Here is a 24404-nt window from a genome sequence, read left to right as displayed (position 1 = left end):
CCAAAGTATAAAACCAGCAGCCACAAGTTGGCGGCTGACCGATCAAGATCATCATTTTTCCTTTGTATCCAAGCAAGACACGCTTGCGCTCACCAAAAGGAAACGTGCCAACCCCACGGAAATACGTGAGTTAGGAGAGAATGAGCGTCAACCACTTCTGCACGACAGACACAAGGCGGGGGAGACGGCGAGGACCGGTGCGCAGCGGGCGCGAGCACCCTGGGACGGTTTGAGGCCGGTTTACCTCTCCCCCCCCCCGCCCCGCCCCCGGAAGACTGCGTCTCAAACCCCTCAAGCCAACAGAACACGCATTTCGAAACCGGGTTTCCCCTGAAACGCACCGTTCCGAACTCACAGAGGGGCGGAAATTGATTTTCTTTCCTCCTGCACCACAAAAGCAGATTCGAATCCCAAACAGAGGGACGAGTTGGGGGAGGGGGCAAGTGGCCAAAGCCGCCTCCTCCCTGGAGGGGCACGGCGGGGGGGGGGGGGGACCCCCGCGCCGGCCGCCTTGTCTCCCGAACCAGGGATGGCCCCGGCCGTTTGAAACGTCCCAGCTGCAGGCAGGAAGCCGGGCCCGGGGAGAAGGCACTTGAGCTGAGTTATACCCCACCGCCCTTCCAACATCTGAAAGCCGGCGTGTAACTTTGCTCGAGGTGATCAAACAGCTAGTCAAGGACGCTGTCAGGAACAGAATGAAATTCCAAATAAATTAGCCATGTCCGAGAAGCCAATACAACACCGGATTAAGGCTCACAAAGGAAACACAATTTATTCAGCCTACCTTGTCAGAATCCTTAATAACCCTGCCCCCTCTTTCTCACCTCGGGCCGAGCCCTCGGACGGGAAGGGGCAAAGCGGACCCCGCTCGGGACCCGGGGGGCCACGCGTCTGGGCGTGCGTGCCGCCCAGGTGAGGGTTACCTGGTCACAAAATCGTGCTTTTACGAAGGGCTCGGCGGAGACCCCGCGTGCCGTGCGAGGGGGCGAGATGTCGCCGAGGCCGGCCGGGAAGCATATGCGGCTGGCTCACGTCTGAATGCGAGTTCATACATTAGAATACGGGACGCGGGGGCCCAAGGGAGGAATATTAACCATTTCTGCTTAACTCTTTGGGGTGTGGGAGGGAAGGGATCCTGCCCGCCTCTTCGGCAAGGCCCATTCCGGCAGGGGGCCTCTGGTTCCCCCCCCCCCACATCACTCCATTTTTCGAAGCCTCGAGTAGGTCGCAGGGACCCAGAGCCCCTTGCAAATACTTGGTATCGTCTGATGGCATTCGTTAATACCGATGACAGCGCTAAAAACAATACCTTTTTTTTTAATCAACGAACCCAGACATCTTTCACAGGCCCCAGCCAACGCTCTTGGAAAGAGTTAACCGTTTGGCAGCTTTGGGGAGGCACCTTTGAAGGCTCTGTGGGGATGTATCTGCTTTGCCTAAAGACCTCAGTCAGCCCTTTCTTCTTCACAGGGAGGCAGGGGGGAGAGGCCGGGGAGGGGGGTGGGGGGTGCTTGGCCGCCCCGAGGCCTTTGCAAAAGAAAAACAGTGGGAATTCTGAGGGGAAACTGGAAGGAAGGGATCCTCCGTGCGTCTGAGGCAGGGAATATCAAGATGCTTGAGAAATACACAAAATAAAGATTTTCCCAGAAATGAAAAAAGAAAAAAAAAAAGAGAGAGAGAGAGATGACCCAAGTATTATTATTATTTTTTTTTCAACATAAAGGAGGGGCGCCTGGGTGGCTCAGTCGGTTAGGCGGCCGACTTCAGCCAGGTCACGATCTCGCGGTCCGGGAGTTCGAGCCCCGCGTCGGGCTCTGTGCTGACAGCTCAGAGCCTGGAGCCTGCTTCCGATTCTGTGTCTCCCTCTCTCTGACCCTCCCCCGTTCATGCTCTGTCTCTCTGTGTCTCAAAAATAAATAAACGTTAAAAAAAAATTTTTTTTTTTTTAAATAAAATAAAATAAACATAAAGGAAGTGTAGTGAGTAGGGCGGGAAGAAAGATGGCAGCCGTTTCCCAAGCGCTCCTGGGCCTCGGTTCTCTTGCTCTTACCTATTTGTAAATTTAAAAGGGAAGCAGAGGATGGGGACCGGGGACAGGGAGACGCTTGTGAGGCCCTCGGCATGGGCCAGAGAGCCACAGGCGAGAGGACACCGTGGGCTCCCAGAGTTGGACTGAGCCACGGGAAGGTGCCACCAAATGAGGGTCACGGGAGAACCGCCCACAGCCACCCCACGGGCTCGTGTCCTCGTGCCTCCTGGAGTCTCCGTGCTCACCAGCAGGTGCCGGTGATCGGATCCCAGGGGCAGGATGGCTCAGGCTAGCCCGGGCCGGCCCCCGGCCCGCTCCGGAGACTCGTGCTGGCACCCGTCGGCAAACGCGATTCAAGTTCTTCTAACCCCCCGCTTCCGCCTGCCCCCTGGCTTCCTCTGCTGCACCAGGTCGGCCCCGTGACGCGCAACTCACGGCCACAGCGGTCCAGTCGCGGGGACAGAATAGGGCAAAGGCCAGAATGTGAGGGGAGAGGGGCCCAGCGGTCTTGACAACTTATGAAACACATCGGTGCACAGACCCAGACATCCCGGAGTCCAAGGTCACACAAGTGGCCTAAAATGTACCTGGATTTTGCTTTAATCAGGTACGTCCCGCCTTGAAAGAAGAACCTATTAGCTAGTTGCCTCGCAGGGCCACACGGAGAGGCTCCCGGGGCTGGGCAGCGCAGCAGGAGCGAGGGCGGGAGTGGCCATCACCGCCGTGACCAGAGGTCACCTAGTGGGGTGTCCCCTACGCCACGAAAGGCAAGACAGGCGCTGGGGTTTGCGGAGGTTTGTCGGGCGACGCCCCAAGCCCAGGACGACTGGGAGCGGCTTCGGCCGTTAGCGTGGCTCGTGCTTGCCAGGATCCAGATCTGCAATTACGGAACGTCAAGAAGGACTGTCGCAGAAGAGAGGGTCTTGGAAGCAGCCGGAGAGGCGAGGCGGAGCTGAGGTCCGGGGCACAGGGGGACCCTCCACCGGCCTCTCAACAGCAACGGGGAAGCAGAAAGCACACGTCCACATGTTCTGGGTGTTGGAGTAAATCAGCCACCTAAAAGTATACATTGAGGGGCGCCTGGGGGGCTCCTGTCGGTTGAGCGTCCGACTTCGGCTCGGGTCATGATCTCGCGGTTTGTGGGTTCGAGCCCCGCGTGGGGCTCTGTGCTGACGTCTGGGAGCCTGGGTCCCGCTTCAGATTCTGGGTCTCCCTCTCTCTCTGCCCCTCCCCCCCCACTCACACTCTGTCTCTCTCTCCTTCAAAAATAAACATTAACAAAAAAAATTTTTTAAACTACAGGCAAAATACGTGGGGGAAACTGGGGGAAATATAAACAAGAACACTGTAGAAAACAAGGAAAATCAGGTCCAACTTGGGGAGGTTAAAATGAGAAGTCAAACGTATGACAGACGGCTCGTCAGTCGGAGAAGAGGGGACACGTTCTAGGGCCTCGCATCCTTGGAAGGAACGTAAAACACCGCTTGACTTAGGCATGTAAAAATTTACGACGCCCGGTCACAGCCTCTGGGGTCCCCACTCGAAGAACAGAGGCTGAACCTCTGAGGTGCAAAGCGGGAGAGGAGAGAATCAAATGAGAAAAAAATAAACACGGTGAAAGACGCCGTGCTGACCTTTAGACAGCGTTCCGGGGCTGTCTCCGCCTTGACTTTCAGGTTTCGGCTTTAATTCCGCCTTCTGAGAGAGGCCCCCCGAGGACCGCCCCATCCAGGGCTCCGTCTTCAAGGCTGAGGCACAGTCCACGCTCGTTATTCGTGGACCCCTTGTTTGCAAAGTCACCTGCTCCCTGAACCGTCCTCCTCCAAAATCAGTCCCTGTGGCACCTTAGTGATCTCTGGCAGACGCACAGCACCAAGGCGCTTTCCCGGCCCAGGGCAGACAAAGCTCGAGGCTCAGCAGATGGCCTTGCACTTACCCCCCGGGGGCGGGGAGGTCTTTGTAACACACGAGAGCGCAGAGAAGTGAATCTGAACCCACGAGCGGGGTCTCCAAGCTCTGCCACTGGCTCCCGCTCCGCCAGCTTGTCCGAAGATGATGCTCACGTTGCCTCAAGTTTCCTCCCAAATCCGTCTCCACAAACGCCCCTTCTGCCCCTACGTGACCTTGACGGGGCCTGACCCAGCTTCCCAGCTCCTTTAGCACCCCTGACCCGAGAGCATCTATGCCAACTGAGCGGAGTCACCGCCCTGGGAGCAAACCCCTCTCTGCGTCCCCCAGCCCGTGGGCTTGGACACCAGCCAGTCACGGTCCTGGGTGCGGAGAAGACATCGCAGACCTCGAGGGCCGGCCCCTTTCCCAGAATGCACGTGGGAGCGTGGGGATGCCGCGGGAAGGCCGCGCTTAAGTGCGGGTGCGCACAAAACCCTTCGTGAGACGAAAGTCGCCACAGTGGATGGGAAATCCGGCCATCACTGAGGAGGACACCTGCCGAGAGGACTTTCGCTCTCCCCCGGCCCCCGACCGAGCCCCCACCTCATTTCTGACATTCCTCACCCAGATCATCTGAAATGACACATGGGTTAGGCTAAGCCCGGATGATGGGTTTAACGTTTCAAGTGAATCGGTGCTTCTCCGTGGCCGCGGGTGGGGGACGATGGGGCGCCCCGGCTAAGCCTCGATACCTAAGGCCCAAAGGACGGCTTCCCCTCCATCAGGAAAGGAGCCCCTTCGGTCACATGGGAGAGGTTACGAGGCCAGCGACGCTTCCCGCTCCTAAAGCCTCTTTGTTTTCTGTTTTTTGGTATTTATTCTGAGCTTTGTTTCAGGAGCGGAAGGGGCCCTAGGAAGAGAAGCAAAGGAAAGTGGGGATTAAGATAACCCTGGCAAGGGGAGCCGTCTCCCCCGTGACCCTTCCTGTCGAGCAAACATCTGGGGTCCCACACGGCCCTGGGCCGCTCTCCCCGAACGCGGGTCGGCCCCAGAGCCCCCGAAGTCCCCAGTCCGTCGGGGCACTGGGACCAGGGAAGGCATCGGAAGGCCACGGGGGCTGCGGGCGTCTGGGCACCGCTGCACCCCCAAAGGCAGAGGGAAGACGGGGGCATCAGCTGCAGGCGGGCAGTGGGGAGGCCCAGCCACCTACTGGAGGACATACTGGACAGGGGCCGGCAGAGGAGGCCGCGGGGCCGGAAGGAGCACTTCCCCATCCACTCGGCACCTGCCAGACCACAGCGAGACCGCTGGCTGGGCTGGGCCCCGGCCCCCAGGCCCTCGATGGGCCGGTCCAGAGGCGCCACACCCGGCCCAGAGCAGCCCGTACTGCCTCCGCTTTTGGAACAACCACCAAGTACATCCTGTCCTTCTTCCTTCACACAACCCTTGCAACCCCGACGTTCTGCAGGAGAGAAAACTGAGGGTCAGAGACACGAAGCCACCCCACCCCCCCCCACCGAGACCCCCCAGCTAGCTGCCGGTGGTGCCGTGTCCACAGTCGGTGAGGCCTGAGGGGGGCGAGGTCTGCGGGCCACCGTGTCCCACGGGACAGAGCGCAAACCCCTGCGCAGCCGTCCAGGTCCCCCCCGCCGTCTGGCCGTTCTGTGCCTCACCCCTCCTAGGCAATGTCACCCGCACGAACCGGGCTGCTCTCCCGCCGCCCGGGCACACCCCCCCGCGCTCGGCCGCCCCCCCCCCCACCTGGGTGCCTCCCCCCGCTTGGTGCAGCCAGTTCCCCGGACGGCCCCCGGCAGCCCTCGGCTCCTGTGCTCTCGGGCGCCCTGTGCGGCCCCCTCCCACTCTCAACAGGACCGCCCTGGAAACTCCCAGGGGACTGTGGAAACGCTGGCGTGGGATTTCCGAGCTGGGGTCGCTCACCGACAGGAGGCCGGCCACCCACGGCCACGGGGAGGGGTCGGTGCGGTGGGGAACTGAGTTCCTCCCACCGCCAGCCCTCCAAACGCGGGGAGCTGCTTGGGAGCACAGCCTCCGGCCGGCCCCAGCTGCAGCCTCCGGAGAGACCCCTGGCCACCAGCGAAGCCGCTCCCGATTCCTGGTCCACAGACACTGCCAGTGTTGGCTGCTGCTGTAAGCCCTCGATTCTTCTGCAAACTTGTGGTGCAACGAGAGACTCCCCCTGTTCTTCTGGGCCCTTCCCTTCCCTGCAGGCCAGGGTCAAGCTCACCCTCCTACCCCTTCCCGAGGGGCCTGCCCTCGCACTCTGGGCGCAGATTTGACGCTCCCCGGGGCCCGCTCGGGAAACCCTGAGGGGGTCGCTGGTCTCTCTTGGGCCTCCGTTCCCTCCTCTCTACAGTGGGGGTGATCTCGCCCATCGAGGGGCACCCGGTGACGTCTGCACACGTTCTTGGCCGTCGCGTTGCGTCGGGGGTTGGTGACTGGCTTCCAGCGGGTAGAGGCGTCGGGTGCTGCTCGCACCCTCGCAGACACGGGACCTGATCCACCCAAACCACCGGCGGTGCCACAGCCCAGGAACCTCGATCTCGAGGATTTGGCGAGACGCCCACGACGGAGAGCCCGACGCGCGGACGGCCCGCGACAAGGATGGGCCTTCTCCTTTGCGGGGCTCCTGTGCCACCAGGGGTCCCCCAAGCCCTCCAGGCCCCCAGCGGTTGGCCCGGCCGATGGCACAGCCTCCTGCCCGTCCCCCAGGTGCCAGGGAAGGGACACATGGCCGCTGGGCCCAAAGCAAGATCCCAGAGCAGGAATGAGCCTCTCTCTTACCTATCTGCTGGCCCGAAGTTCACGGGGAAACCAACAGGACCCCGGCCTCTCCTCCGCCAGGTCGGGGCGCCCTCCCCCACCACGGCCACCCGAGCCTTCCTGGCCTCCCAGCCAAGAAGCATGGTCTCTCCCCCCTCGGGAGCTGGGTGGCCGCACTTCCCCACCGGAACACCTCTGGCTTTAGCACCTGCTGGTCACGGAAAGCGTTCGGGTCGGAGAGGGAAGGGTCAAGAATGTCCCAGCCCAAATCCAGAAGCCCCGACTCTGGTGCTTCGCGGGATCCTGACCCTGGAAAACAAAACAGGCCGATAAACCGGCTGTTTCTGCGAAGAGCTCGCCGGGAGCTCCAGACCCAAGGTCTCAGCGGGACCGCCTGCCGCTGAGGGACGCCAAGAGCCTCCCCTGTGCTCCTGCCCCGCCCGCCCCTGTCCCCCAGACGGAAGAGTCTGCACACGGGCTGCCTGGCGTCCCCTTGTCGCCCCCGAGAGCCGGCAACAGAGTATCGGGCCACACCAGGCCCTGTACTAGGGCCGTCCTATCTTCATTCACAATGAAACCCTCTCAGTTACGGGCAGCATCGGCAAGGGCCCTGGGACAGCCAGCCCCCGCTCGTCCTGGACCCCAAATGACCCCTGGGTGATTTTCCCTGCAGCACGAGCTTGGTCGCCTGACCGGGCATTTTGTGAGCAGCCCCAACGGCCTCTCTTCACCTCCCCTCGAGATCCCGACCCAAGATCCTGGGGGACCCAAAAAATCACGTCATTCAACTTTCAAATGGCCCCACTCAGCCTCAACCCTGCTTTCCATGGTCCCCTGGGTTTTGTTATTTTTTTAATGTTTATTTTTATTTTTGAGAGAGAGAGACAGAGCATGAGCATGAGCATGAGCAGGGGAGGGGCAGAGAGAGAGGGAGACGCAGAATCCGAAGCGGGCTCCAGGCTCTGAGATGTTCAGCAAAGAGCCCAACGCGGGGCTCGAACCCACGAACCGTGAGATGGTGACCTGAGCCGAAGTCGGACGCTCAACCGACTGAGCCCCCCGGGCACCCGCATCGGGTTTTGTTGTAATTGGTGACACCCACTAGGTGGATGCCTCCGAGGTCATTCATTCACACTGCAAACATTTATTGAGTGCCTATTGTGTGCCAAAGACCATACACGGGGTCGCTATGACTCCCAAATCCATCAGGGGCCTGGGGAGTCTACCCATCACCTTAAGGAGCATTGTGGGGAGTCGAGGCCGCGTTTAAAAGACTCACATACAGGCTCGTTCTCACGCGCAGCTGACACCGCGAAACTCCGTGGGCGTGCACGACCACGCTATTGCGGGGAGAAAACACAAAACGAGAGAAATCCTTGACCAGGAGGAGCTTACACGCCAGAGGGCAGGCAGCGCCCTCACTCTGAAATAACCACGCACCAGCCATCATCCCAGGTCCCTGCGGGACTGCGATTTGAAATGGCCCGACGCGGAGAGAGCAGACCTAGGAAAGCAACACGGTGCCGGGGGAAATTGGGAAGGCTTGGTTCCGTGCTCAGCTCTGCCGCTCATTACGACACATAACTTATCCCTCTAGAGCTCGGGTTCCCCACCTGAGAAATGAAGCCATAGACGGAAACGTGAAACCTACAGTTATGGAATGTCAACAAGAAGGCAGAGGAGAGGGGCGCCTGGGTGGCTCAGGTAAGCATCTGACTTCGGCTCAGGTCATGATCTCACGGCTTGTGAGTTCAAGCCCCGCATCAGGCTCTGTGCTGGTAGCTCAGGGACTGGAGCCTGCTTCAGATTCTCTCTCTCTCTCTCTCTCTCTCTCTCTCTGTGTCTCTCTGCCCCTCCCCTGCTCACTCTCTGTCTCTCAAAAATAAATAAAAAATTTAAAAAAAAGAAAGAAGGCAGAGGAGAAACTCTCTGTGACTTTGAATGGAACAAAGAGCTCCCAGAGGGGCCTAAGCTCCTAAAAGGGTCCTGAGACATGGACCTAAAAGAACACATCGCACATTCGACCTCATCAAAATGAAAGACTTCCACTCCCCAAACAACGCCATTAACAAAATGAGAAGACAAGCCAGCGGCTGGGAGAAATATTTGAAAAAAATACACATCAGATCAATATCTTAGGTCCAACATATACAAAGAGTTTTCACGACTCAATAAGACAAAACAACCCAGTTTTCTAAGGGAGTGTCACCGAAGAAGGAAACTGGGTGTCACATACGCAAGTAAGCGATGCGGGAAACATCGTTCGATCGCAGGAGATACTTAGGAAGGTGGCTAAAGTTTGAAGTGGACGACATCAAGTGCTGACAAGATGTGGGGGCAGTGGGGCTCTCGGACGTTGCTGGCGGGAATGAAATGCGGTGGCCGCGTCAGCAGAGTTTGGCAGTGTCTTATCAAGTTGAACATTCACTCGGTGTGAACCCAGCAATCCCGCCTTCTAGCGCGTACCGGAGAGAAAGGAGCCCACGTCCGCTAAGACCTGGATCCTGATGTTCGTAGCTGCCTTATTCATATTAGCCACAACTGGAAACGACTCAAGTGTCCAAAAGCAAATTACCGTGTGTTCATACGACTCAGCATCCAGGCAACATTCAGGAATGTTCAGGAATGTTCAGGAACGTTCAGGAACGTTCAGGAATGTTCAGGAACATTCAGCAGTAAGAGGAACTAAGCACAGACATGAGATGCATTATGCTAAGTGACAGGAGCCAGACAGCAAAGGCTGTGAACTTACACCTGCATGAAATTCTGGAAAAGGCAAAAACACAGACACAGAAAACAGCCCTGTGCTCTTCAGGGGCTGGGTGGGGAGAGGCCTCGCCTGGACCTTTGGGGGCAAGGGTCCAGTCCGATCCCCTGATTGTAGTGGTGTATACCTTTATCGAAAGTCATCGGGGGCGCCTGGGGGGCTCGGTCGGTTGAGCGTCTGACGACGGCTCAGGTCGTGATCTCGCGGTTCGTGGCTTCGAGCCCCGCGTCGGGCTCTGGGCTGACGGCTCGGAGCCTGGAGCCTGCTTCCGATTCTGTGTCTCCCTCTCTCTGCCCCTTCCCCGCTCATCCTCTGTCTCTCTCTGTCTCAAAAATAAATAAATGTTAAAAAAACAATTTTTTTTAAATAAACATTTCAATAAACTTTTAAAAAGACATTAAGCCATCAAAAGGGTGACTTTTCCCCTATGCGAAGTACATACAGCTTGAGAACTCCCCCCCCCCCCCCAAAATTCATCGCCCTCTTCACTGGAAGTCATAAAGTCGCGGTAAGAAGGCGACCACGTCCCGTGTGGCACACGCAGTGCTGAACGACGGATGTTCTGTGTCCCCAGCGGTCACCTATGCCACGGGGCCCGTGTTCTCCCCATTTTACAGAAGAGCAAAGGGAGGCCTGGAGAAGGGCGGCCGGCGGGCATCACCAGCAAGGATGTGACGGAGTCAGGCTTTCTATGCCGGCCTGACTCCAGTATCCACACCCCAAACGGCTGAGGCGGTCCCGGGGGACTCCTCCCCTCGATCGCCAAGCTGCCTGTCAGCTTCGCCCACTTTCCAGACGCAGGGAGGAGGCCTCGGGGGAACTGGCTGCCCAGACTCACAGGGAGAGAGGGAGCCGGGTCTCAGCCGGGTCAGCAAACACTCTTCCCCCCACAACAACCTTGAGGATGGAAAAGACCCGAGACTTGGCAGGAGTGAGGCCTGGGGAGAGCCAGGCTCTGCCCTCAGGAAGCTCACGGCTCCCTCTGGCCCAAGGTCACATCCTAGACCAGGGCGTGTGGCTGCCCAGACCACTTCCACGGGGGTCCAGTGGAACGGAGGCCGGCGGGGAGGCCGGCGGGGAGAGAGGGGGGTTCGTGGCCACAGCTCAGGTCTGGGGGTGGGGGGTTGGAAGAGGACAGGGGTGTTGCCTCCACCCTGCACCCTGCGGCGTGGCCGAGGGGTCTGCAGGAACAGGCTAACAGCCCCCAACATTTCTGGAAGCCCGGCCGCTCGGTGAACGCCCGGCTCGGGGTTCAAAGCTGCACGTGCAGAACGCCCCATCTAGAGGCAGGAATGCGCCGCGTCCCCGTGGCTTTGGGGGGGGGGGGCGTCCCTGGGGGACAAGACCCTCTCCTCCCCAGTTGCCTCAGAACGGCCTCCTCGGGACTCGCGCCCCGGCTGCGCCCCCCACGGGCCAGCCAGCAGCCGCTCTGCGCCTCGGGTCCCTCCCCTGCAAGGTGAGAACTGAAATCCTGTCTGCACCCCCGTGTGTCCGAGCGGCGTCAGGGCGACCGAATGTGCACGGCGCGGTGACGGAGGCCGGGCGCACCTGTAGGCCCAGCTCCACCCCGTGAAGGCCGAACAGCGGTGCCGGGAGGCCGAGGTGGCCCAGCCCGGAACCGCTCCGAGCAGCCGCGGGCGGCCGGACGGCACTTTGCCCCCCTGCTGGCACGTTCCAGGCCGCACACGAGGCCATCTCGGTGGGAGACGCAGGGGACGGCCTCCTGGGTCTCCACACAGGGCCAGCACAGCGCTGAGCTGACCGCGAGGAGGACCTACAGGGACGGGGACCCCAAGCCGGTCAGGAGGCGGGAGGACATCCGTTCAGACCCGCACAGGTGGAAGGCGGGCGGCTGTCTCCCAACAGGGATGGAAAACACCACCGGGCCTCCCGTTCCGGCCTCCGACTCCCCCCAGCCTCAACCCCGCCCGGATATCGGGGTCCATTCGCTCAGGAAGCCCCCGGCGTGGGCCCCCCCACGGCCCCCAGGCCGGGAGCTGAGCTCCTAGAAGAAGGACAGGGCCGGTCGCCTTGAATTAAGACTCGTGGGCCTTTGGGGCCTTTGCTCTCCAGGGTTCCTTCTCCCATCAAATGCTAACGCTGCTAATAATTTATATTTACAAGTGCATTGCAACGAAGACAAATTAATCCACTTTGCGTTCCATTCCCAGGGGCTGACATAACACGACACAGAGACCAGAAATTCATTCCCTCCCGGCTCTGGAGACCAGAAGTCGGAAATCAAGACGTGGGCAGGGCCGCGCCCTTCGAGCTTCTGGGGCTCCAGGCGCTCCTGGCGGTGGCCGTGCCCCTCGGTCTCTGCCTCTGAGTCTCTGCTGGGCCTTCTTAGAAGGACACCAGTCATTGGAGCAGGGCCCAACCCTCGTCCCCCATGACCTCATCGTAGCGAATTACTTCTGCAAAAGGCCCTGTTTCCAAGTAACAGCACAGCCTGGGGGCCCCAGTGGACGTGAGTTTTAGGGGGACACTGTTCAACCCGGTACATCCATTAAAACGTTTTCTGCGACCCAAAAGTTAGCTTTCAAAATTCTGACTTGAAAAGAAATTAGGAAGTTTTCACGGGCCCTCCGGAGACGCCACCTGGGTACCTGGCCACCCCCAGCAGCTGGCACGGTCCCGGTGGGCGTGCGGTAGGACGGGCACTGGCCCCGGGCCCCCGGGGCCGCGAGGGCTCGGCCGCTGCTGAGGGAGGAGTCAGGCCCGGCCCGCGTTCTCCGTTCTCGGTTAGTCCCTTCGGCCTCCTCCCGGGTGCTGGGCGGATTGCTGTGGTCCGTTCCGTCCCCGGGCGCCTTCCACTGGCCGCCCTGCCCGAACGGCTTCGCTCGGACAGCCACCGGCCCGGCTCCAGGATCCCGATGTGAACGCGGAGGTTAGAGTTTCCTGACACGGCTTTAATTTTTCAAATAGCAATCCGGTTACCAAGCACATTGGCACCTGGGCCCAGTTCCCCCACGACTTGGCAGGGCCCGCGGGAGCTGCTGGCAGTGATGGATGCCAGGGGGGCCCCGTCACCCACCCGCCCGGCCACCCGCGCCAGCCCGGGGACCGCGCGCGCGGCCAGCCCCCGGCAGCTGCGAGGCCCGAGTGCCAAGAGGCAGAACGGCTTCTCCCGGCGTCGGGATCCGGCTGGGCAGGCTGCCTGGCCTGGCCTCCGGGAGCCATGTGCAGGGAGGGCCTCTCCCCGCCCCCCGCGTCTCACGCTCCCTCAGCCCCCGTCACCGAAGTAAAACCACTTCGAAACCAGAAAACAGGAAGGGACTCAGAGACCCAGAAGTGGAGGGAATGTCACCGTTAGAGGGTCCGATCCTCTCGGAGTACCGGGCGGGGGGGGGGGGGGGACACCGAGGCCAGGGCCGGGACGGGACCCGGGGTTCTGGCCGTCAGTGGAGACGAGTACTCAGCCGTCCCCAGGAGGGTGGGAGCCAGCCTGGCTGGGGTCAGAGTCCACCTCTGCAACTCTGGGCGATTCTGGGCCTCAGTCTTCCCACCCGCGAAATGGGGGTGGTGCAGCACCAGCTTCCCAGGGGCACCACCAGGATGATAGTGTTCAACGCAAGCCCAGACAGAGGCAAGCCCCGGGGACTGGCCCGCGTCGCCCACAGGGGGGACGCGCAAGCCCGGGACGGGGGAGGTCCCGGAGGAAGGTCGGTCAGACCCCTGTGGCAGGAAAAAGAAAAGGCAGTGCCAGGCAAGCCCATCTGGTGAGACCATCACCTTGCCCTGTCCATGCACCAAGCTTCTATTAAGTGCCGTCTGTACGTAAGCCCCCGTCTTGGTGCCACCAGCCTCCCAGAGGCGGTCCCTGGCTAAATCGAAGACTTCGACTTCCTGGAGAGACCCCAGGGGGGACGCAGCCAGCTCCGGGACACAGACCCCACTCGGGCCCGTGCCCTTCTCGTCACACTCCAGCAGGGCGACGGGGCTCCAAAGGGCGACATATCCTCCCCCCTGCCCGCCTCCCACGAAGCCTGGAGACCACTCCTCAGATGCCTCCAAACCTCCATCCTGCAACAGGTGGGGCCACCCAGGCCAGACAGGAGGGGACTGACAGGCAAAAGGAGGAGCTCCAGATGCTTCTAGACCCGGCGCGTCCCCTGGCCGCACGCGGCCGTTCAACGCTGGCATGTGAGACCCCCGAGGTGTGGGGGCTTTTAATGGATTTCACGTTGGTCAGTGTAAATTTAAAAACCGAAGCCGCGTAAAACGGTTTTCTGTTGACCGTAACTTTATGGCTTTGGCGTTTATTGATTTAGCATCTGAATGGAGATGTGCCGTCAGTATAAAAATAACACCTTGGACTTGGGAGAACTAAGTCCGTGGACAAGAATGGAAAATATCTTGTTAATAATTTTGATATGGGGGCGCCTGGGTGGCTCAGTCGGTTGAGTGTCCAACTCTTTTGTTTTTTTTAACGTTTATTTATTTTTGGGACAGAGAGAGACAGAGCATGAACGGGGGAGGGGCAGAGAGAGAGGGAGACACAGAATCGGAAACAGGCTCCAGGCTCTGAGCCGTCAGCCCAGAGCCCGACGCGGGGCTCGAACTCACGGACCGCGAGATCATGACCTTGACCGAGGCCCAACCTTGACCTTGCGCTGCAGCGGGGTGCAGCGGGTCAGCGTGGGGAGTGACCTCGACGACTGCCCGCTGGAGGTGATTCAGGGGCCCCGGCAGCACGGGACCTCAAGAGCAGACTCTGCTCTCCGCCAGCCCCCAGCCCCCCCCAATTCAACCAGAGCATCCAGCTCAGCCGTCTGGACTGGGACCGCACAGAAGAGGCCAGCAGCAGAGGGGCTCTGGCCACCAGGGAAGCGGCTTGATTCGCCCCGGTCGGTAGCCAGCAGGAGCAGGTGGGGGGCGGGATCCAGGGGCTCCGGGGCCCCCTGTGCCCCACCCCACCGTGGGTCTGGATGAGAATGGAGGAGAACTTCCAGGGGAGGCCCAGAGGCACAGCCTCAGCATTTCTGAGGGCCCAGAAACGGGCGCACGCCGTCACCACGGAGGGGCATGTGGAGGATGATGGGTGTTTCTTGGTGGCCCCAAACACGTCCTCCTCGGGGCACGGGGCCCCGCCCTGTCATCCGCCAGCGCAGAGAGCCCTGCTGCGGGGTGAGGGTTCGGAGGGTTTACAGGACGCATAGCAGAGCCGTGAGTCAGCTGAAGCAGAGAGAAGGCGGCCTCGGCCGGGCTGGAGGGTGGGGGGCGGACGTGAGGCCAAACCCTCCATGCAGAGCCGGGGTAAACAGCAGCCCGGAGCCGGTCCTCTGGCACCGTCGCCCACAGCCCGGCCAGGCACGGTCTGAGCGGTGCCCAGAGGAGGAAGCGCACGCCAGGAGGGGAAGGCACTCCTCGCACAGTGCTCTCCCTCCGCCACCTAGCGCCGCCCGGGCATGGCCATCTTTGCATGTAAACTGAACTTTGTACATTAAACAGCATTTTAGCCGCCCGGGGGGGTGGCCGGGCCGGCTGCTCAGAGGGAGTGTCATGCCACGGAACGTGGGGTCAGATAAACCTGTTCCAGGACCTGCCCGGCCTCGCGCCGGCTGCGTGACCTGGGCAGATGCCCGCCACGTTGGAGACGCGTTCCCCGCTGCGGGGCTCGCCGAGGGCCCCGGGATCACCTTTCCGCCTGTCCCCTAAACCCAGCTCTACTCCTACTTACTTCCCAAAGCCTCAAAGCCACCTCCTCCCGGGAGCCTTCCCTGATCTCCCACCACCAAAGCCCAGACTGAATCGCTTGACTCCAAATTCTCCCACCACGAGGAACCATTCTTTCTCTTGACAGCCCAGGGGCTGGTCCGGCTGCCGTGTGAGCGGGGACGCGGTCGAGATGGACGGGCGGGGGCTCACTTCCCGCCAGCTGCTTCTTGGCTCCTGCCATGGCCATGCCTCTCTCAGCTGACCTTGCCCCCTGCTGGACAAAAGTCACGAACAGCAAAGGGCAGAGGGCAGACACGAGGAGCTAAGGACACAGAGAGAAGCTGTGGGAACAGAGGGCTTGGCCAGACCAGGGCGTGGGGGCCCGAGACAAGAGTGTCCCTAAACGTCCCCACGGGGACGGAGATGCGACTGCGAGGTCCAGGCCAATGGAGACGGCGGGGGCCAAGCGCGGGTTCGTAGAGCGGCGAGGGCGAGAGGACCAGGGAGAGTTTGCTGATGGAGGAGGAGCGGACAACAGGTGTCTAGGGCAGGGAGGGCTCCGGGGACCGAGGTCACGGCCCAGTGCCGCGTGGGGAGACAGGCCAGGGCCACACTTTCCGCTTGTTCCCTTCAAGGAAGGTGAGGCCGCTGTCAGGGAGGAAGGCCACCACGCCCCTGGGGAGAAGCCCCAGGGGTGACGGTTCCTCGGCAGACCCACGGGGCACAACCGCGAAGGGCAGGGCAGAGGGGAAGGTGCCCACAGCCTCGGACCGGCCAACTCCACCTGTTCAGACCTTGGTCTCCCCTCCAGCGAAGCTGCGGGAATGACGCGGCCCTCCTGCCAGCTAGAGTGTCCTTTTTTCGTGGTATTTAAAACTGTTTCGCATTTATTTATTTTTGAGAGACAGAGCGCAAGCAGGGGAGGGGCGGAGAGAGGGGGAGACGCAGAATCGGAAGCCGGCTCCAGGGTCCGAGCTGTCAGCGCAGAGCCTGACACGGGGCTCGAACTCGCGGACCGTGAGATCGTGACCTGAGCCCAAGTCGGACGCTTCACCGACCGAGCCACCCAGACGCCCAAGAGTGTCCATTTTTTAATGTTTATGTATTTATTTTTGAGAGAGAGAGAGGGAGGGAGAGAGAGAACCCCAAGCAGCACAGGTCCCAATGCGGGGCTCGAACCCACCACCCCGGGATCGTGACCTGGGTCGAAAACAGGGGTTGGATGCTCAACCAGCTGGGCCACCCACCCAGGCGCCCCCAGAGTGTCCTTTCGGGGGTCAAGATAATAAACGTAACCTAACTCTGAGAGGGGCCGACCCCCACGACTCCGGCTAGGGTCCACTCACTGTCAGCCACCTGAGGACGGGCCACGTTCTCCACCCATGTAGGTCACCTCATCCCCCCCCTCCACCCCAGGAGGCCCCACTGTGACTCACTTGACAAAGAAACTGAGGCAAAGGGAGGGAAGTACCTGTCATTGGCACAGAGCCCGCGAGCAGCCGGCCAGGACCGGAGCCCGGAGTCTTGGCTCCTATGACCCCACCTGCACCAGCAGGCAGGTCCCACTCCGTGCAGTGCTCTGACTTCCGGGGTCTCGGGGCTCGTCCAGCGCAGGCAGGGACTCGGAGACTATCTGGTGGGGCAGCGAGCGAGGGGGGACAGGCAGGTGGCGGAGTCCCTCTGCTTCCCCGAGCACGTCCCACGTCCCCAGAGACGGCTCGAGGTCGCACCCAGTGCCTACGGTCCCCGCACAAGCAGGTAGGGACCTTCCGGACCGTGTTTTGATAGCAAACATGTCCCTTTCCGCAGCCTGACACCGGCCCTCCCGGGAACATGTCACCGGCTGAATTGTGTCTCCCCAAAAATTCCTGTGTTGAAGTCCTAACCCCTTAGTGCCTCAGTCTTTAAAAAGGAAATTCAGGTAAAGTGAGGTCATGGGGGGGGGCGGGGGGCCCTGATCCCACGTGACTCAGGTTCTTATGACAAGAGATCAGGACACAGACACGCATGGAGGGACGACCCCGTGAGGACACAGGGGGAGGACGGCCGTCCACAAACAGGGAGAGAGGCCTCGGGAGACCCCGGCCCCGCCCACGCCTGGACCTCGGGCTCCGGCCTCCAGGACGAGGGGACAGCCCGTCCCGTTGTGTGAGCCCCGGGGCTTTGGGAGCTCGTTACACTGGCCGAGCTGCCACAGGGCACATGAGGCCAGCGCCCCTCAGAGCTGCTAATGTAGCCACACGAGGAATCCTGGCCACAGCCCCGTGCAGGGCCCGCAAGTCACGGCCGAGGAACGGGTCACCGCGGGAGAGCGGCCCCAGCACGGTGGGGCACCCGTGTCCCCACTCCACAGGTGAGACCCAGGCCCCGAGCGCACAGCACATTTGCTCCACGTTCGTTACCCAGCAAACAGGTCGCTCACGTGCACGCTGCCCCCGGGGAGACCCCCGGGCCTTCCCAGCAAGGCTGCCCTCGCCCAGTCCTGCCTCGGGGCCAGAGCCACATCCCCAAGGGGCCGAGGGTGCTCGTGAGGGCCAGCCCGTGTCCGAGCCCATGCGAAGTGCAGAAAGTCTGCTCTGCTCACACTTTCTCACCCCCTCAGCCCCAAGGAGCCCGGCCCCCTTCGAGCCGCCCTCTTCCCTGGCTTCGACCTCGTCCCCGGGACACCCAGGCAGCACTGAGAGTCAGCTCAAACCCTCACGCTCTGGGAGACGGGAGCCTCTGCCAAATGCGTCAGTTACGATGAAACGGGACCACACGTAACTCTCGTATCCTGTGAGACAAGCCCACGGACAGGCAGTCCAAGGCTCCGAGGAGTCGGCCAGATGCCAGCCTCCTTTCAACTCGCCGATTCGTCACCCCGAGGGTGTGGCTCTCGTCTTCAGCCTACGATGGCTGCAGCAGCTCCAGCCCTCACATCCACATTCCAAGCAGCAGGATGGAGGAAGGGAGGAAAGGGGGAGCCCTTTAAGGACACTTCCCAGAAGTCCCGCTCTGCTTAGACCTGCTTGACCGGAACTGAGGCGCGCGTTCAGCGGTAGAATGCGGCTGTATGCATAGCAACTTGACCTTGTCACCTGTCCCGGGAAGGGGTGAAGTCTATCTCTCCCGCCCTGAATCTGGGCTTGGCCCTGTGACCTGCGTCGTCCTACCTACCCCCAGACGGGAAGAGGGATACAAGCAGAGGTTTGAGACATTCTTGTGCGTTTCAGGCTTGCTCCGGGTGCTGGGACCCCTCTAGCAGCACGTGAACAAGCCCAGGCTTGTCTTCTGGGAGGTGAGAGCCTGGGGGGGGGAGGGGGGAGCATCAGCCATCTCCAGCGTTCCTGCCATCCTAGCCGATGCCCCTAAAATAGGCCATCCTGGATCACCCAGCCCCAACCAGGCGAGCTCACATCAGAAAAGCCCCCCAGCCAGCTCACAGAACCACAGGAAGTAATAAATCCTTGTTGGGTTAAGCCACACAGTCTACACAGTCCGGGGTGCTTTGTTACACAGCAAACACTAGCCGATACACTTCTCCAGCTGCGGGAGGCTGTTAACTGGGCCACAAAGTCCCACATAGGGTTTCCGTGTCTAACAGGAAGGACAGAGTGAACATCAGGACGGGCCGGGTAGCAGCCCCTGCGGCTGGCAGAGTGGCCTGCTCCCCAGGGCCCAGAAGACAGGCACGGCCCCACCCGCCCACCTCCACCGCCTTGCTGACGGATTCGGTCCCTGTGCCACCAGGACGTGAGGCCACGGTCAGGAAGGAGGCTCTGAGCTGGCCGGGCCGTGGCCCCGCCACCCGCCTCCCTCTGAGTGTTCGGTGGGGCGGCCGCTCGCCCACAGGTACCCTGTCTGTCCACAAGGCACCGTCCATTCGGGGCTCAGAGCCCACCCAGGTCCTGCCCACAGCTGTCCCCGACGGCCCCGGCCACTGCCCGGCTGGCCCCGCACGCCCAGCAAGCACCTAGAGCCCCGACCTCCCGGGCAGCACGCGGCAAGCAGCTCCCGGGGCCGCCCGACGCCCACCGCTCAGGGCCGGCCGCGGAAACCCTTCCCACCTTGCGTCTCAGGGTCACGCACGCGACAGGGGCGCGCAAACAGAGGAAACTAGCAAATGAGCTCTGGGGGCTTCGAAGGACGCGCGGGACGCAGCCGAGGAGGGAGACGGAGCGTCGCGGACGTGTCTTTCTCCGGTTTCCAAAACGTGTCCACATTCTCTCACTCGGCCTCAGATCAACACCGCTGGGGAATGAGCGGCTGCGGGACCCCAAAGACACGGGCCCACGCTCGATCACCCTGCGGCGTTACCAGCCCAACAGCAGCTCGCCTTGGGGACGGGGAGCAGGGATCCTACCCACGGAGCCTGCGGTGACAGCGTGGCCCCGAGTGACCTCGGAACGTCCTCCCTGACTGACCTCTGGTCTCCAGCCTGGGAAACTGATTTCTGCTGTCCTGAGCCACCCCATTCGCGGTCCTTGGTTACGGCGGCCCCAGGACACTGACACATCTCCCGGACACACACGTGCCCTGGCTCATTTCTTTTATTATTACTACAGGAACCAACGTGCCCACATCGGCGGCCCCCTCGCCCTGGGGGCCCTGTCGGCGGGGCCGGGACTCCAGACCACGGTGCCCAGGGAACCGTGTGACCTTGGGGGTAACTCAGTCCCCAGAGCCTCACGCCGCCCTTTCCCTAACGTGGAGCTAGACTGTGGCCACGGCTCCTCTGTGGGGCAGCCACAGGGCCACTGGAGGGGACCCGGCCGCGGAAACGGTGAAGCGCATCTCCCAGTAAACGGCGGGAGTTACAAAAAGGCATCCGGGTCCCTGCGCCTTGAGTGCGGCGAAGCCCCTGTGCCCGCCCCTCCCGCCGCCCCACTCCCTCGACCAGAAACGGCAGGTGTGGGCACAGAGGCCAGGCCCGGAAGGGTCAGCAGACGCGGGCACCCCGCCGGCTGCGCCAGCCTGCCCGGGGCGCAGCGGCCGTCACATGTCCAAGGTGCCAAGCTGGTGAAAGGCCGCCGCCCGCCCCCGGCACCGCCGCCCTCCGCAAACGCCCGGCCCGAGTTGGTGCCGAGCAGCTTGCGGGGTCACGTGCCCAGGCCGCTGGCGGCAGGCCGGTCAAGGGGCCCTGCCCTCCCTCTCCCCCTTGGCGCACCTCTGATTCGAAGGAATGTGTGTGTGTGTGTGCTTCTGACTCCTTCAAGGGGAAAAAGCTCGCTCTCGGCAGAATTCTTCCTGGGACCCCGGCCGCTGGCCGCCGGTGAGGGATCCTGGGGGGCTGGGGCCAAGGCGGGGACCGCGGCCCCTCAGCCCTCCCGCCAGCGCTCCCTGAAACCACAGGCGCCTTCGGAGGCATCCCCTCGCTCGGGAAGGTGTGCAGGTCGGGGTCACGGGCAGGCTGGATAGTCAGCCCCCGCCGGCTTCAGATCCCACCCGTGGGATTTGAAATCCTAGGAGCCAGCCGTTGACCTGGGGCAAGTCCTCCTCCCCCCGAGCCTCAGACTGCTCATCCACAGAATGGGAACGTTCCCCAGGGCTCTGCCAGGGGCTGCACACGGGGAAACCACCTCCTTCTCTTTCACTCTCCAGGGGGACAGCTGACGGTGACACCAGATGGCGGGTGTCACCGCGGCTTTCAGGCAGGCCCGGGGGGAGTGGCAGCCTCCACTTAGATAAGGTGGCTCTCGGCTCGGGTCGCCTGGGACGAACCCTTGATAAACTGGCACCGGGAGCTCCCGTTTTCTCCAAAGCTCGGCCGTGCGCCCAGCCGCCCCGCAGCCCCGTCAGAAGGGAGCGGGTCACAGCCACCCCCCAGCATCGCGTGGAGGCGCGCCCTGCCCAGAGCCGGGGTCCCACGAAGGAAGGACAGCTTCCTTAATTCGGTGTGGAGCAATCCCGCTTTCGGGCCCCCGTGACACAGCCTTTTTTTTCTGGCACTTTCCCTACGACCCAAAGTTTGGTGTCATCGACTCCTGTTGGGGCCACGTTCCCAGGTGGGGGGGGGTGTCTGTGATCGGGCCATCGTTCCGGGGGACCTGGAGGTTTTGCTGCGGTCACACAGTGGCCGAGGGACTGCCTGACCCGAGACCCTGGAAGGCCCCACCGTGTCCCCGACGGCAGCTCCCAGGGAGCCCCAAGAGCACAGACGCGGCTCCCTCCTGGAAAAGTGAAGACAGGGGCCCGAGGGGCCAGGCTCCGGCCCCTAGTCACCCAGCAAGAGGGGGGCAGCGAACAGGAACCCAGTGCCTGACACAGGTCCCCCCCATCCTGTGTGAGGGCTCAGGGGAAACAAGACAGCATCTTCCCACAACAGCGCCCCCCCGGGACTGGGTCTGTCTTTACTCCCATCCTGGGCCCCATCCTCCACCAGGACCCCCGGCCACCACATTCCCTGAGCGCTCGCCAGCTGGGCACAGGCCAGCGACTTGTCAGCCCCTCTGGACGTGCTACTATTTCCGCGACTAAAAAGCCGGGTTCAGAGAGGTTAGGTGACTTGCCCGAGGTCACACAGCCCAGGCCTGGCTGCTCCCCTGCCCGCCTCTGCCCGTGCACGCTTGGCCCCCGGCGCCGGCCGCCTCTGGGTCCATCTCCCCCGGGAAGTGGCACGTGTGTTCCCGGCACCGTAAGCCCGAGGAGCATCCGCACGCCGCCATGCCCACGACCACCCGTCCGTCCTCAGCAAAGGTGCTCAGAGCCGACTCTGGCCCCCAAACACACAGAAGAGGAGGGACGCCTGGGGGCGCGCAGGCGGCAGGGACGACGGGTCCCAGCGAAGACGCGTCACCAGAACCCGCTTCCCGAAGAGGGGGTGTCCCGGCCAGGTGGGAGCAGCAGGGGCGCAGGCGCGGAGCAGGGTGGCGATGCCATGCCCAGGGATGTCCTTGGAGCCACCTCGTGACAGGGGCGGGGAGGGAAGGAACGGGCTGTGTAGGACCTTTTAGGATCGAACCAGAGGCTGGAGGTTGAGACTCTTCTCCTTGAGGAGCCATAGGAAGTTCCAAGCCCCTGGTGAGTGACGGACGTGCCATCTGGAAGTGTCCCCTGGAGACCAAGGTGCCCCAGAAGGAGAAGAGGTGGGGGGCGGGGAGGCCCGGCAGGTTGCTGAGCCACGGGTGCTTGTCTTGAGGACAGAGAGTTGGTGGAACGAGCCAGGAGTGGTCTCGGGGGCACATTTTTTTAATGCCTGGCAATTGCCTTTGGCTTCTGCAAGAAAAGGACGTTTCTGGAAGTTTGGCAGAGAATTCGGTGAATGCAAAAAATGAGCATCTAATTACAAGTGGGCCCCCCCCCAACTCCCACCTGGACCGATGGCCCCCACTCTGGTATTCAAGAAGCCGTCGGGGAGACTTTCAACCCCACCAACGGCTGCACCGTGTCAGGAACCTTCTGTAGGAGAGGACGTCCACACGCGGCTGCATCCCCGGCCAGGCCTGGCGGCCAAGCCGTGGAGGGGAGGGCGCCCGGGCCCCGGAGCGAGCATGGCCATCGCCTTAGGAGGACGGCGGGGCGGGGGGGCTCAAGGGGCGGCGGGACCCCAAAAGGGCAGGGGAGCATTGGTGCCGGGGCCCGAGCCCTGGCTTCGGGGAATGTGCCCCACCCGCCTCCAGCCATGGCCCAATGGGTAGGCGGAATCAGCACGCTGGACTGAGCTATCTTGGGCCAGAATTTGGAATGCCACACGTAGCAAACAGTTAATGATCAACTATCCAAAAGGCCTAGAACTAATAGCACTATAAAATGCGTCAAATATCTGCCCCTGACCAGACTAGACATGACAGCCAGGGAGGGAGCGCCTCTGGGTTTCCCCTCCCCATAACCTTGCTCTGCGAGGCGGGCCTGTGGGGAAAGTTCCCCTCGGCAGGCCACCTATCTGGAAATCACTCCCACGTGCTCGGTCACACCTCCCCGCCTCACGGCCGAGACCCCTCTCCCCTTGCGGCCTTTGCTGAGGGGACACATGTTCCTTCCCGAGTTGCATAGCTTGGGAGAAAGCCTGGAGTTTTTGTCAACAGAGCGTGTCTGTGCCCCCTTGAGAGAGAACAGGGGAGGGACGGCGGGTTCGTCCTCGAGGGGTCCCCCACCCCCACCCCCGCCATCGGGCCCTGACGCCCAGGGAAAGCACCTTCTCCAGAGCTGCTGACCTTTGACAATTTATATGCTAATTCCCAAAATGATTCTTCCTACATTAAATAAAAGCTGAGGAATGTTCCAAAGGTCTGAACAGATTGTACCATTAACAGACAGAGGAAGGCAACGCAAATCTGCCCACAGGAGTTGTGAGCGTGTGAACTCGCTCTCAGCACACACACACTTGCCTAATTTTAGGCCCACGTGCTCCTTCAGCTGACTCGGTCCAAGTAAAACTGCTTCGGCATCCAAAGCCTCCAAGTGCCCATCTTGACCTTGACGTCCCCTTCCCGAGCAACCTTTTGAGAAAGCAGAGAGAGTGCAGAAGAAGGCGGAGGTCCCACATTGAGCCCGCGCCCCCCAGAGCGATCGTCTGCCTTGGGTCGCGTCAGCGCCGTCCAGGACCTAGGCCCCCCCACCGCCGATCCAGGACCGAGGCCCCCCGCCTCCTGGCCAGCCTCCTCACGGCGTCCCACCGCCCCCCAAACACACTGGTTCTCTAGACGCCCCTCCCGCCTCACCAAGACCTTCTTGCTTCAGAGGCTTTTGCACATTCTGTTCCCCCTGCCGGGGTGGCTCTTCCCCATTCCCTCGAGCAGGTTACCCCAACTCATCTCAGCTTAGAGCAGCCCACCCTGATCATCAGATGAAGCGAGGCCCCAGCTATACACACAGCGGGCACATTTCCGTCCCTGGTGCTCCTGACAATTCTAGTGGGATTAGCTGTATAATACTTTGTTCCGGGTCTGTGGCCATCATTCAATGGTGGCCATCATTCAGGTCTATCCTATATCCCCAGTCTAGAAGAAGGCTTGCCATAGAATACAGGGAATGGGGGGCAGGGATGGAGGGAGAGAAGGAGACGGACGTTTGGATGGATGAACAGAAGGAAGGATGGGTAGATGGATGTTGGCTGGATGGAAGGAAGGGTGAATGGATGGATGGATGGATGGACGGACGATGGATAGATGGATGGATGGACGGACGGACGATGGATGGATGGATGGATGGATGGACGGACGCTGGATAGATGGCTGGATGGAAGGAAGGGTGAATGGATGGATGGATGGATGGATGGACGGACGATGGATGGATGGATGGATGGACGGATGGACGATGGATGGATGGATGGATGGACGGACGGACGATGGATGGATG

General features: G+C 61.6%; 1 long non-coding RNA gene across 1 annotated transcript in view; it reads right to left on the bottom strand.

The window, feature by feature from the left end:
* Positions 1-23253: 23253 nt before the first annotated feature.
* LOC121023898 (uncharacterized) overlaps positions 23254-24404 on the bottom strand; it is a 13581-nt gene continuing 12430 nt past the window's right edge. The window contains exon 2 of the long non-coding RNA XR_005787540.1: positions 23254-23545. This is a non-coding gene — a long non-coding RNA (uncharacterized LOC121023898). The remainder of the gene's footprint in view (positions 23546-24404) is intronic.

The sequence above is a fragment of the Herpailurus yagouaroundi genome, unplaced genomic scaffold, assembly GCF_014898765.1.
Source record: "Herpailurus yagouaroundi ecotype Mexico unplaced genomic scaffold, PumYag 569, whole genome shotgun sequence".
Lineage (NCBI taxonomy): Eukaryota > Metazoa > Chordata > Mammalia > Carnivora > Felidae > Herpailurus > Herpailurus yagouaroundi.
The sequence above is the reverse complement of the archived record's forward strand: the minus strand, read 5'-3'. Positions and strand labels throughout refer to the sequence as shown.